Source organism: Schistocerca serialis, chromosome 2 (genome assembly GCF_023864345.2).
Source record: "Schistocerca serialis cubense isolate TAMUIC-IGC-003099 chromosome 2, iqSchSeri2.2, whole genome shotgun sequence".
Taxonomy (NCBI): Eukaryota; Metazoa; Arthropoda; class Insecta; order Orthoptera; family Acrididae; genus Schistocerca; species Schistocerca serialis.
In genome coordinates this window covers 798,184,310-798,198,014 of record NC_064639.1, presented here as the reverse complement: position 1 = coordinate 798,198,014, position 13,705 = coordinate 798,184,310, and positions in this window count along the sequence as shown.

Below are 13,705 nucleotides of genomic sequence, written 5' to 3'. Positions count from 1 at the left end.
CTCCCGGAACCTCCTTGCTTAAGGCCGGCGATCAGGCGGTGGTTGACCCGCGGGATATCACAGATAATAAACGGGGTAACATGGAGGCCGCCGGTGTCGGGGCAGCGGATTTCCCGCCTTGTCGCTACGCCTTGGGCGCCTAGGGAGCGCCACAACACTGAACACGCAGGCATCGCTCTACATACTGGTGACATTGTCGGATATAGTAGCAGTGTTGGCTTCCCACAATTCGTCTGGTGAGGACTTCGTAACTGGACATCTCGCTCATCTCAAAGCTCACAAACTGGACAGAAAGGCTCGTAAACAAAACACACACACACACACACATACACCGGCGCACACACACACACACACACACACACACACACACACACACACACGCTATGAAACGCACGAGTAGTAAACTTTAAGGCGAAACTCGTCTTTTTCTTCATTGTTCCTTTTCCTCAACCTCGTATTTACTTATGCCTATTTCATGAGGATTCACAGGTTGTAATTACACGTGTTTTGCGGTTTGATGATCACTGTGAACAGCAATGACACTTCTCGCTGAGGATTCGTCCGCAGATTCCCTTACATGGTAGCCTTTATTATTGACCTCGCATTTTTTCTGCGTTAAGAGCCTCATTTATCTTGGCCTGTTCGCGTTTACTATTTAACTGTATCGACAATAGAAGCTCTAAGTTAAACTAGGCAAAGTCATTGCTCATTTTTCAGGTTAGTTCTAGCTACCAGGCATCCTCGTAATTATCTGCTAGCAAGATTCGTTTAAGGCTACTTTAATATGGTTCATATCACTGAAAATTGCACTTACCTGTCTGTACAGAAAAGGGGATTGTCAAGGGAATTACTGTCAGTGTTGTATAAGGATAATATTTCTGCATCGTTAATGACATTCTTCACGGGTATCCTACAGGAGCAAGATTAATATTTTGGACAGGTACATTTTCGTGAAGAGGGATCGGTTAGTTGATGGTGCAATGATGTACTTCAAGGAACTTTTTAGATCTACGCATTTTTGTATTAAACCATCATTCAAAACAGCTGTGAAATAATAAAATTGATTAATTTCGTACTGAAATAGGTAACTATCATTAAAAGTGCTCGAGGGAAACACATGGGCATTATGGCAAATATACTATGTGATCAGAAGTATCCGCACAGCCCCAAAAGCATACTTTGTTCATATTAGGTACATTGTGCTGCCACTCCATATCAGGGACCTCAGTAGTCATCAGAAATCGTGAGAGAGCAGAATGGGGCGCTCTGCTGAACTCTAGTTTCCGATGTGATAGTAAAGTGGAAACATGAAGGGACACGTACAGCACAAAAGTGTACAGGCCGACTTCGTCTGTTGACTGACACAGATCGCCGTGAGTTGACGAGTGTCGTAATGTGTAATAGGCAAACATCTATCCAGACAATCACACAGGGTTTCCAAACTGCATCAGGATCCACTGCAAGTGCTATGACAGTTAGGCGGGAGGTGTGAAAACTTGGATTTCATGGTCGAGCGGCTGCTCGTAAGCCACGCATCAAGCCGTTAAATGCCAAACGACGCCTCGCTTGGTGTAAGGAGCGTAAACATTGAATAGTGGAAAAACGTTGTGTGGAGTGACCAATCACGGTATACAATGTGGTGATCCGATGGCATGGTGCGGGTATGGCGAATGCCCGGTGAACCTCACCAGCCAGAGTGTGTAGTGCCAACAGTAAAATTCGGAGGCGGTGGTGTTACGGGGTGGTCGTGTTTTTCATGGAGGGGGCTTGCACCCCTTGTTTTGCGTGACACTATCACAGCACAGGCCTACATTGATGTTTTAAGCACCTACTTGCTTCCCACTGTTTAAGAGCATTTCGGGGATGCCGATTGCATCTTTCAACACGATCTAGCACCTGTCCACAATGCACGGTCTGTGGCGGAGTGGTTACACGACAATAACATCCCTGTAATGGACTGGCCTGCACAGAGTCCTGACCGAGTCCTATAGAACACCTTTGGGATGTTTTGGAACGCCGACTTCGTGCCGAGCCTCACCGACCGACATCGATACCTCTCCTCCGTGCAGTACTCCATGAAGGATGGGCTGTCGTCCCCCAAGAAACCTTCCAGCACCTGATTGAACGTATGCCTGCGAGAGTGCAAGCTGTCATCAAGGCTAAGTGTGGGCCAACACCATACTGTATTCCAGCATTACCGGTGGAGAGCGCCACGAACTTGTAAGTCATTTTCAGCCAGGTGACCGGACACTTTTGATCACGTGGTGTATCTGAACAGTAATCCATTTCTTCTCATGTTGGCTAGCCTAGGTAACTGATCATTTCGTTCAGTTGTTACGAAGAAGGGGGAAGATGCTTTTAGCATTCTGTATATGTTCTCACAAAATAAATGTTGAGATGTTAAATCTGGTGGTCGCCTGTGTGAGCGAACCATTCAGTAGATTTGATGTGCAGCACTACTGGTGCACCTTACTGGAAGATTGCCCTATACATGTTGACGAATGTGTGATTAGCGACATGGCAAGGCAACATTTGTTTCTAGACGGATTGATGTGGAGCTTTCTCTTCCTGAGAGACAAAATTATTCTAATGTAGTCATGAGGGACTAATCGAATACAGAGAGATCGACAAAAACAAATGATAGTACCCTTTGCATCTCGCTGTATAAAATATGTTCACTTGTGGTAAATATTCAGAATTTACAGTCGTATAATGGTGATTATCCGTTCGCCATAAATATGCATTACTGTCGCTGATTTTCCGTACTCTAGGGAAAGCTTGTCTCATCGCTGAATACTAAACCATCGAGGAATATATCCCTCTTTCATAAGATCCCACTGTTTGGTTTCTTTATTATTTTCGGTTCAAGTTATTACAGCTTACTGGACAGGCGATTTTGAAAATATGTTATACAGCGGGTTATAACAATTGAGTTTACTAACTACAACTCTTCAAACACATACAAGGTATGCACGAAAGATATTCTGCTACATATGTGACACTGAATCGCCAAGCTGACTGAAATTTATGAGAAGTATAACAGCAAAAACCAACACTGTTTTCAGTAGTCACTTTGATTTTCCTCTTTTTGAAAAAATCAAAGGTATAAGCAGCCACCACACAAGCACATTTGTCCCGTTCATTTATTTGCGATGACAAGAAAATATTAAAGCAATTCATAAATAATAAATATTTTCTGTTTTATGTTAATATAAGGAGTATTTAATGATGTGACGTTACAGAGAGGTGGGTCACAGTGCGACAGTTGGTGGTGAATATTTGACGGCTTGCAGCAGCCAGAATGCATGGTGGACTAAGAAAGTAATGCATGTGGGGAATGTCAGTTGAGCTGATGACTGAGCAGCCAGAAGTGCGTTTTCTCGAGGGCCAGTGCATGTACGCTGGCTGGGACGGTAGAGACGACACAGTGGCAGCTAAGACGGGCGAAAGGAAAGATGACAACTATATATTTTCAACGAAATTACATTACAAATCCTATACACATGATACGGAAAACCAAAGTCCATCAAAAAAATTACGGAAATGAGACTAGCGCATTGGATCTTCTAGAATGACTGTAGAGTGATTGTTATAGAATTATTAACAAATAACCCTCTAAAGCATTCCGACCATATGATGCGACGCATGAAAGCTGATAATTTAAGTAAATATCACAATAATGCATAATTACCGCTGATTTAAGGAAAGTTGATATGTAAGTGTACCAGTTCTATAAATTCTCCACTACTGTACGCAGTACGAAACCATTACGACTCTCTGAGACTCTTACCTTATAATCCTAGTGGGTGAATAACCACAATTTCATATATACTTATAACTTCTTGCAAAGTATTATCATTTTGCAAACGAAGTTGTAGACATGTTACATGAGCTACGTTAGTAATTTTGTTAATAATGTGTTGATATTTTAATGAGTGGCTTCCCAGTGGTCACAAGAATGTACTCTGTTTTATAATAGTAAAGTGAACCACTACTTATTTTGCGAACAGGACGTGTACTGTGGTATTCCGTACGTCTCTTCATTTGTGGAGAAGCATAATAGAAGTGATTAATTTCATATCTATCGTGATAATATATATCACACAATTTCAGCAACAGAAGATAGTTAACACGAAGATCAAACTTTATATTCCATGAATATCCCATGTACTTGGCAAAGATTATAATGACAGAGCACGGTGCGCTAAGGTAGCATAAAATAAATAGCATTTCCACAATCGTATAAGATGCATTACAATGGGTACATTATGTGTAGGTATAATTAGCTTTAAATTTGAATGGCGATCATTAGTTAAGTGTCTAACTTCGATTTAGTACTGTGAATTGGTACATTTATGCCATTTAAGCGCGGGCCGTAGGGCGTACAAGATCTTTAGTTGGCAGGCTTTTGTTGATGTTGGTGCTTTCGTCGAGGGACTGTGCAGCTGAGCAAATGTGAAGTGAATACTCTAATATTTTAGTGGACTTAGTTTAATTTAGTAAGTGTGAGTTATGGACTAACATTTCGCAGCACTTAGATTTTTGGTTATTGATTTTTTCGGGGCTACCTAAACTTTAATTTGGTTTACAAGATTTGAGTCAGCTATGAACAGTAATTATTTGCATCTTTTTATATTTATATTCGTGTACAGTGGACTTGTTATATATTTTCCGCAGTGCTTATTCAAAATAAAGAACTTTACGTCAAAGCTGGTGGTAAGAAACTGCATGTTCGGACTTTGAGTCTTTTCTGTTGATTTTCGTGGATTACTGTGCAATTAAATGAACCTTACTCGTACGTGTTTCTATATTCAACGCTCTGCTATCTCTACATACCACATAAACCACATAAAGATTGATTAAGAGTTCACAATTGAATCCGCTATTTGTGAGAGGCCACTATTCTCAAATGTGTGAATTTGAGTTAATAGACAGTTATTTGATTTAAAATATAAACTCTGGTTTCGCCAAAATCATTAGTCCTACAGGATTCAACTAGACAGTTCGTTATTTATTTATAATTTTTTGTTAAGTTAAAGCTGTGATAAAGATCTGACCGCCACAGATTGTAACGCGAACACATCCACATCTACAGCTCCACAGATACTCCGCAGTCCATCGGCCGACGCGTGGCGGATGCTACCCGCACCACTGTTTGTCATTTCCTCTCCTATTCCACTCGCAAATAGAGCGAGAGATAAACGACTGTCTATATGGATCCGCATGAGACGTAATTTCTTGTATCTTATTTTCATGGCCCTTACATGTAATGTATGTTGGTAGCATTAATCATTCGGCAGTCAGCTTCAAATGACTTTTCTAAATAGCGTTCTTCGAAAATAATGTCATCTTCCCTCCATGGATTCCCATTTGATTTCCTGAAACATATCTGTAACACTTACGTGTTGTTCGAACCTACCGGTAATAAATCTATCAGCCCGAACTCTGAATTGATGTCCGATCTGGCACGGATCCCAATTGCTCTAGCAGATTGCTATTCAATGTCCCAATTAGCATTGGCTCTACATCATGAAAGCCTATGTTGGAAATTCCATACCTCAATACAGTAATCTTTTTACGACTTTTCTTGATAGCACTCTGAAAGCCCTACGATCTTCTCGTGTTACAGGACCCTTGTCTACTCTCCTCGCCTCACTGTTCCCTGAGTTCATCTGGTCACCACTCGTTCTGCAGTCACTGCGCCACAGCCAACTGTGTGTGTGATCTGTCGGTACGATGGCCCCATGCCTCTCATCTGAGTGAATTGATCTTCCTCAAGATCCGAAAAATGGCTACAAGTCGCATTCGCACGTACTCCGGGAAAGCTACGTTGCGATGTCCACCTGAAAAGTTACAGTACCGTTAGCCAGACGCAAAAGCAATCACATATTCACACAAGCCTTTGTCTCCACGAATAGCTTCACACTATACTGAAAACACCAAAAATAAGCTCGCATGAAGTTGAAATTTTAATCAACATATCCCACAGGCATAGTAATACTGGAGTATCTATTTGGTAACATTTGGCCAAGGTGTTCATGGCGTAACGATTTATGTTTCCATCATTGTACAAGGAGACACTCAGTAAGTGTTGTCGACTTCTGAGTTTGTAGAGGGGACCATCTCCATGATACCAGGGAGTCTAAATTGGCTCAAATTTTTTACTCTCTCGATCATGTTTCGTGTGTAGTTAACTACAAAAACTGATCGATGAGATGATCTCAATGTTCCTTGAACAAACCGCATCCGCATAGCACGTTATGAAGCATCTGTGATGGCTGCCTATAAGCTGACGCCGAAGGTATGTGTCAGTCCACTGCTATGTTTGACAAGTGGCTTTACTTCATCGCAAACATGGTGGTTTCGAGTGTTGAGAACAGCTTCCGTGAAGAATTCTCCTTATCTGTAAAGATAATTAGCATTGGTAACTGGGGAATGCTCACATAAATCTGCAGGAACGAAGTTCAGGAATCAACCCTAGATCTGTTGGTTTCATAGCGAGTGGCGTCTGGAGATGTCACAGAAAGCAATGTTGCATATTCATCTAATTTACAGCTGCTCTTGAATACTCTTATTCTTGCTCTGAAAAAGTCTATGATTCCTTGGAGTATCACAGTCTCTCATGTTGACAGATCCTCTTTTCCGCAGCCGTTGGTCTACTTTGGCAATAATCGTGCGTGATGGCTTCACGCGAAGCGGAAGATATTGTTGGTATGGGCGTTGAGATTATGTCATGTTCCATTGCCCTTCGCCACATGCTTCAGGTATACCAACCGGAGTCCAGTGCTACTGTTGTTTGTGAATGAGTGGCTGTGGGTGATCGAAATGGCGATGCAACTAGTAAACAGAGGGCATATATCAAATAAGGTGATCGCATCACTAAAGCACTCAGTGTGGGCAACCTGTCACAAAAAGGATCGGTAGGGAAGAGATGAAGACTATGCCCGTGCTTACTGAAATTGCAACACATGAATAATAGCAAGTAAAGAAATTTCACATGCTGTGTGTGAAGTGTTCTTGCGTTTTCTTTTTCAAAAATAACGGAAACGGAGACATGGAAGGTATGGGACAGCCATTGGCCTTAAAGCATCGGAAGTATAAGGTGACCTGTCCAAATTACTGGCTATGAGAACCAGAGCAGGTAGTCTTGTGTTCCGAATGGAACCTCGAACAGTAACGTCAAGTGCTGCGTCAGCCTAACGATGACGAATGCTATCTGGCAATGTTCGCTCACCTCAGAGTGTAGAGGCGGAGATACATCCAACCTGAGGCCTCAAACCGAACCAGGACTCGTTTGGAAAGATGCTACTCATGTTTCCTGTGTTTACTTTGGCGAACCACTGTTAACGTTCATCTACCTGCTGCTGCATCAAGGGCAGATGCAACAATGGTCGCTTTGCTTCAGATGTCGCCTTACTGTCCATATGATACTTATCTTGCTACAAAGGTCATTTCCTGACACAATGCATGTAACTTGGCTGTACGATCCTGCATGACCGTATGATCAGTATGTCTGTCCCCTGATACGTCAGTCGTCGGGGTCGTTGAAATCCTGCAAGACGTCGGGTATGGCCATCCTGAACCAACGTCAGCGGCAATGTCGCAGAGCAATAAACCGCAACCATGCTCTACGCTTCATGCCAATTTGCCGCATTCAGGGTGTTGCTATTTAAATGTCGAGCATTGCATATTACGGCGAGAGAACATAGGTTCCCGTATAAAAGTTGACATACTAAGCAGCAAGTAGCACGCTGCGTGGTTCTGAACTGGTTAGTGCCTGAGATATCAGTTAAGTTATCAGTCAGGTTGAATCTCAAAGATAATTCGCTTCAACTTCTAACCCACCAGTAATAGCATAAACTATTAGGAACAATATGGCAAAACAGCTCGAGACTACGTCGAGATCGGAAAAGTTAATGCTCGAGAGTTTCCTTGCCCTATTGTGGACATGGACTACCAGCTACTGGCTACCGGCCACACGCCATTCCCAACTACGTCAGTTACCGTCCGACCAGATGAATGTGGCGGTGCGCTATGAGGGCATTTATCAATCACCATTTGCTGATTTGAAGTTCTAATATTTATTTTGCAGTTACGTATTTTGTTTTGCATGTGCATACTTTAAACTTAACGAACATTCATCAAGCATTATAAAATAGAGTCACAAGTGGAATAAAGTCTACCATTTCTGATATATTGTCCGCTTTGGGTTTAATAGAGCAGTGAAAGCAGTGGAGTTAGCTCGAAACCTTTATATTGTGTGGGGCAAAGCACGTCAGAAAAGAATTTTCTCGTTTAAAGAAAGATCGTTCTGGCAATAATGATTTTCCACATTCAGAAAGTCTCGATAACTGACATACTGTATGTGATAAACAGCAACCATTTGACCATCGAGAGACATTTGCGATTAATACTACTGCATGCTCCAATTCAAAGAAACAAAAATGAAAGAAGTGACTATTGCCACATTTTTGCTTGAAAGTCATCAGTTCACTCATTGAGCATTATTATGTAATATTGTTACTGGTGATGAATTTTGTGCCTTTATGTTAATGTCTTAAGAAAAAAATTAATGGCTGAGCTCTATCAAAAGACATATACTCTGGAAGTTAGCAAGCTCGGTGGAGATGTTACTCTGAGATTTATTTCAGCTGGCTGTCATGTGACTAAACCAAATGCTGTAATATGGCTGAAAATGATTTTGATTGTTGTGGCTATGTATCGGTGCCAGTGGCTAATCACTTGACAGCAGGGGTCCCAAACAAATTACATTAATTAGGGCGCGGAGCGGGCTAACGGACACCTAACGTTTGTTAAATGTCGTGAGCACCCCAGACCACGACCTTTATGCTTCACTAAGATATGATGCCCTCAAAGATAGTTCTGCTCTTTCTCTCTCGACGTACTCATTGTAATCTCTTGTGGGAAGAAACAAATAAATAAAATTATTCTGGAAATGAAAAGGTTCGTTGTAAAAAAAAAAAAAAAAAAAAAAAAAAAAAAAAAAAAAAGATTTACCATGAGAACTGAAATGTAATTGGGATGCGCATGACTAAGAAAGCACATGTCACATCTGCAAGGGATTGCTGTTACAGTAGTACTTGGTACCTGTTGTTGAATCCGACAGCACACGAGTGACAGAGTATCAGGCTAACGTCTTCCCTTCCGCGCCATATGATGATACGTCCGTCATTCATGTTCATATTATTCTTCACAATGAATCAGGCCCTGTTACTTAGATAAATTTGATATACGTTAGCAACTTCTAGAACAATACGTCTACGCTGGAAGCACACAGAATTTGGATACTCAGAGTAATCGTAAATAGTTAATTTTTCACAGCCAGGCGGGCCTTTTAATAATGAAACTACAATTGCTCTCGCTCGCCTACAATTCAAACATGAAACAGTAAACTGGGATTCTGTAATACGCACTCGACCAGTAGGCCATCTTATGCGCTATACTTCTGAAGACATATTGGAAAGTCGCACTAACGCCGACCCGTGCATGAAATCACTCACCCATGACGATGAGACAGCATGTTGATTGCGATACGCAGTTTTATCTTTGTTCTAAGGTTTAATGAAACTTTGTACCACACAATCAAAGTTAGTTCCTCATCTACAAGTTTACTGGCGCGTAGATAAAACGGAATAACGTGTCTCTACTCATCTGCTGTTCCAGACACTCGGAGGAATGTCTGGAAAGCTTTTGTACCTTGAAAGTACTAGTATCCGCATAAACTGAACATTTCAGCGGGCTGTCAGATACGGGTCTGGCCTCAGTGAAGGCCAAAAGCGACTCTGGATCGAAAGTGTCAACGCCCAAGCTAGTACTTCCTCCATCTCCCTATATCTCCGCGCCGAATAGTAATCAAGTAGTCACTCAATTTAGAAGCTAAATGAAAGAATATGAAATCTAAGAGAGTAAATCGTTTTCTCAATCACCTCAGTTCTTCAGATAATTAGTCAATTATATTTTTCTTAACCTGATGGACTAAGAATAATTTCTCTCGATGACGATAACTCGCACTTGCTTACATCAAAGTCGTATGGGGGTTCCCCGCAGAAATATCAATTCCCAGCGCTCTCTTGCTACCAGATAAGTATCCCTACGGTGGATTTGTTCTAGAAGCTACTAGAAACTTTTTTACTTGGCCGCTCACTTTGTACTTCCTAATACTTCCGGCAACATCAACCAGTACACCTGCCCGCTATGTAAGACCAAGAGCCTTCTACACAGATCTTTCTAATGTACGCCTACCCAATGTCAGAGTACTCTCGTTTACATTTGTTTTGACTATAAAACAAATAAAACAGTATCTCTCGCCTTATGGATGGCGTGAATAGTTGCAGTTTAATTGTGGATGAAGCCCTTATGCTTTTGTTATTAGGAATATTATTCTTGAAGAAATATGTTGTTCTTGACTAGAGCGTAGTTACTTATAATACCCAGATGCACCAACTATGAACTAGACATCATAAAAGTAACTGTCAAATTTGGTAGCATTTTTCTATCTTAAACATATTGAAAACTAAGAAGCTCATTAACCAGACAGAATTCACATTTTTTTAGCACCTCCGGTGGTTATACTGCAAACATTACGAGTAGGCAACTCATCTTTTTAATAATCAAAGACACACAAAATATTTTCTTGGTATCGATGCCACTGGCACTGTCCACAAAAGAGAGGCACACAAAAGAAGAGGCGACAACACATCAATTGCAAAACACGAACGTGCACAGGGAGACTTCGTAAGCTACGAACGAAAGTTCCAAATGAAGGTCTAATCTGCAACAAACCATACACAGTGATAGAAAATACGGGCTCAAAAAGCTATTGAAAATGAAACCAGGGAATACATGCAGTGCTAGTTCAGTTCCAGCTTCCTCTAACATGAAAGAAGTAACTGTTACCAGAGTGTCGAACAAAAAACTCCAAACGCGGACAGTAATGTTTAGAATAAGTCATCCTTAAGTAAAACTGTTACTCGATCTATGAATAATGATAGAACGACAAGTATCATCAGTTTGTTTTGACTACAAAGTATCCGCTGCTTATGATTTGTCAGTCAAAGAGAAAAGCACATATGTTGAAATGCTTTTCAATGTGCAGTACGCTTGAGACAGAGAGAACTTGAAATAAAAACAGGTTCACCAAGTGTTTTGGGAAGTATTCATTTGACAGTAACAAGGTGTTCCACAGCTTCTACAGACTGATACATTATGAGAGAGAGAGAAGAAAGAGAAACCTAGAAACAAAAGCAATGTTACACCAGACAAGTTTTAAATTGACTGCTATCGATTGAGGAGTTGACCACTAGGTGGGAGGTTTATCTTAATGTAACTTATTGTCTCATAAAAGTTCGCCCCGACAGATCGTTGCAGAGGGTAAAAAATGAGGTTAGTCAGCTTTTACCGCATAAGTGTGTGTGTGTGTATATCTGTCCTGATGTTTAACTTGAACACTGTATAATGCGGTGCTTGAAAAGAAGAAAATAGGACGAGGAATACCGCCTTATGCAAGACACCTTTTCAATATTTTACAACAATTATTCATTCACAATTGTAAATATTATGTACCAAAAGTTTCGCTAAATGCCAATATGTAACAATTTTACAGTAAGAAAATAAAAAAATTCCCACTGAAGACAGCACAAAAAGGGCTGAAACATATCTGGGTAAACCTAAACTGAAAAGGTGTCTTTCATAAGACGGAATTCCTCATCCTATTTTCGTAACAAGCAAGGACGTAAGAAGAAGAACTGCAACACCACAAGATAATGAAAAGAAGAAGTAACGAATTAAGCTTCACTTTCGCGTTTAAATAATTGTTCCAGTCAGTTCCAAAATACAACAATGGCATATTTGTCAAAATGTCCATTATTACCCGTGCAAAATATGACATTCAACACACAGTGCGTGAGATGTATTTTGGAATGCCCCATGTCCTTAACACTTAAGTGTGACACAGGACAGCAAGTAAACACAGACCATTTGGAAGTCCAGAATGAGTAATATCACAATAAGTCGTGCCGGTATATGCACACTCGACTTACTGGTACTTTACGTTTGACTAAAATAGTCTTTCGCTGTAAGGCTATGGTAGTAAGTTGTATTTCATTTGTATAAGCGCAGTGCATTTTTCAATAGCAGTCCGCCAATGCTCGCGTAGTTAACCGACTTCACGCCTTAGAAACCTATTGGTTCTGAGTTAAAGATGTCACCAAACCAGGTTCGAAGAGCAATTTTATTCGGAAAGTAATTTTCTTGACTGCTGTTCGATAAGGAAAGGTAAATATTTGAGGGCATAAGACTAAGGGTACACGCATGACGGATGACTTCTCAAACAAAACCTCGATGGTTTTATTTGTGAAATCAGCAGAGTGCATTATTGTGTAGTAACAACCAGTGATGAAGTTTTGTTGGTGAGTTTTCTTACACTGCGACCGAAAGGTATCTCACTTATTGGTAACAGATACCACCTGCGAAGGACACAACCCTGGGGAGGAGTTGGTAGCGCACAAGACCCTTTCTGAGCAATCAGATGCAAAATATTATGTTCGCACTGCCCTCTGCTCTTGTAGACATCTTCTGATAGGGCTCAGCCATTAATTTCATCTTAAGAAATGCGTCATAACTCATCACCAGTAACAATATTACATAGGGATGGCCAGTGAGCGAACTGATAGCGTTCAAGCGAAAAGGCAGTAATAGCCACTTCTGCGATTTTTGTTGCTTTGAATTAGAGCAAGCAATACAGTGGATTGCAGATGCCGTTCGGTGGTCAAATGGTTACAGTTTATCGCATACAGTCATGGAAAAAAGTACAAACAAACCGTCATTGTTGTGGAATAACTTTATTTCTTAGAGCCAACCATGAGACGTTATTTGGTAAACTAAAAGTGCGGGGTTTCCTTCCGAATATGTACATATAAGAGGATTTACTAAATTAGCCTGCTGCAGAAAGTAAGTAATAGGTCTGTTCCAGCTGGCTTCACACAGTGGGGAAAAATATGCACACACACACACACACACACGCACACACACACACACACACACACACACACACACACACACACACACACACACACACACACACACACACACACACACACAAAAAAACACTTGCAGTTTATCAACGATTGGTACGAGGATTAGCAGTTGACCCTCAACGTAAACAAATGTAACATATTGCGCATAAGTAGAAACAAATACCCATTATTGTACTATTACAGGTTTGTCACTGGAAGCAGTCACCAAGTAGAACGAGCACATGAAAATAATCGCAGGTAACGCAGATGCCATCAAATGCATTCCCTCAAAAAGGAGAGCCGTTCGACCAAAACTTGATCCGTACCAGGTAGGATTGATAGAGCAAATAGAGAAGATCCAAAGAAGAGCAGTGCGTTTCGTTACAGGTTCATATAGTAAGCGCGAAAGTGTCCCGGGGCTTCTAAGTGGCAACTGCTGCAAGTGACGCTCTATGCATCATGGTGTGGTTAACTACTAAAATTGCAAGAGCGTATTTTCCTACAGTTCGCCTCCATAGCTGAGTGGTCAGCGCGTTGACCGTCGTGCGGCTGCTGAGGATACTTCATTGGTGGGAGGACTGGAAGGGGGTGCAGTCAGCCTCGTGACCCCAACTGAGGAGCTACTTGCTCGAAGAGTTGTGGTTCCAGGTCACGAAAGCTGACGACGGCAA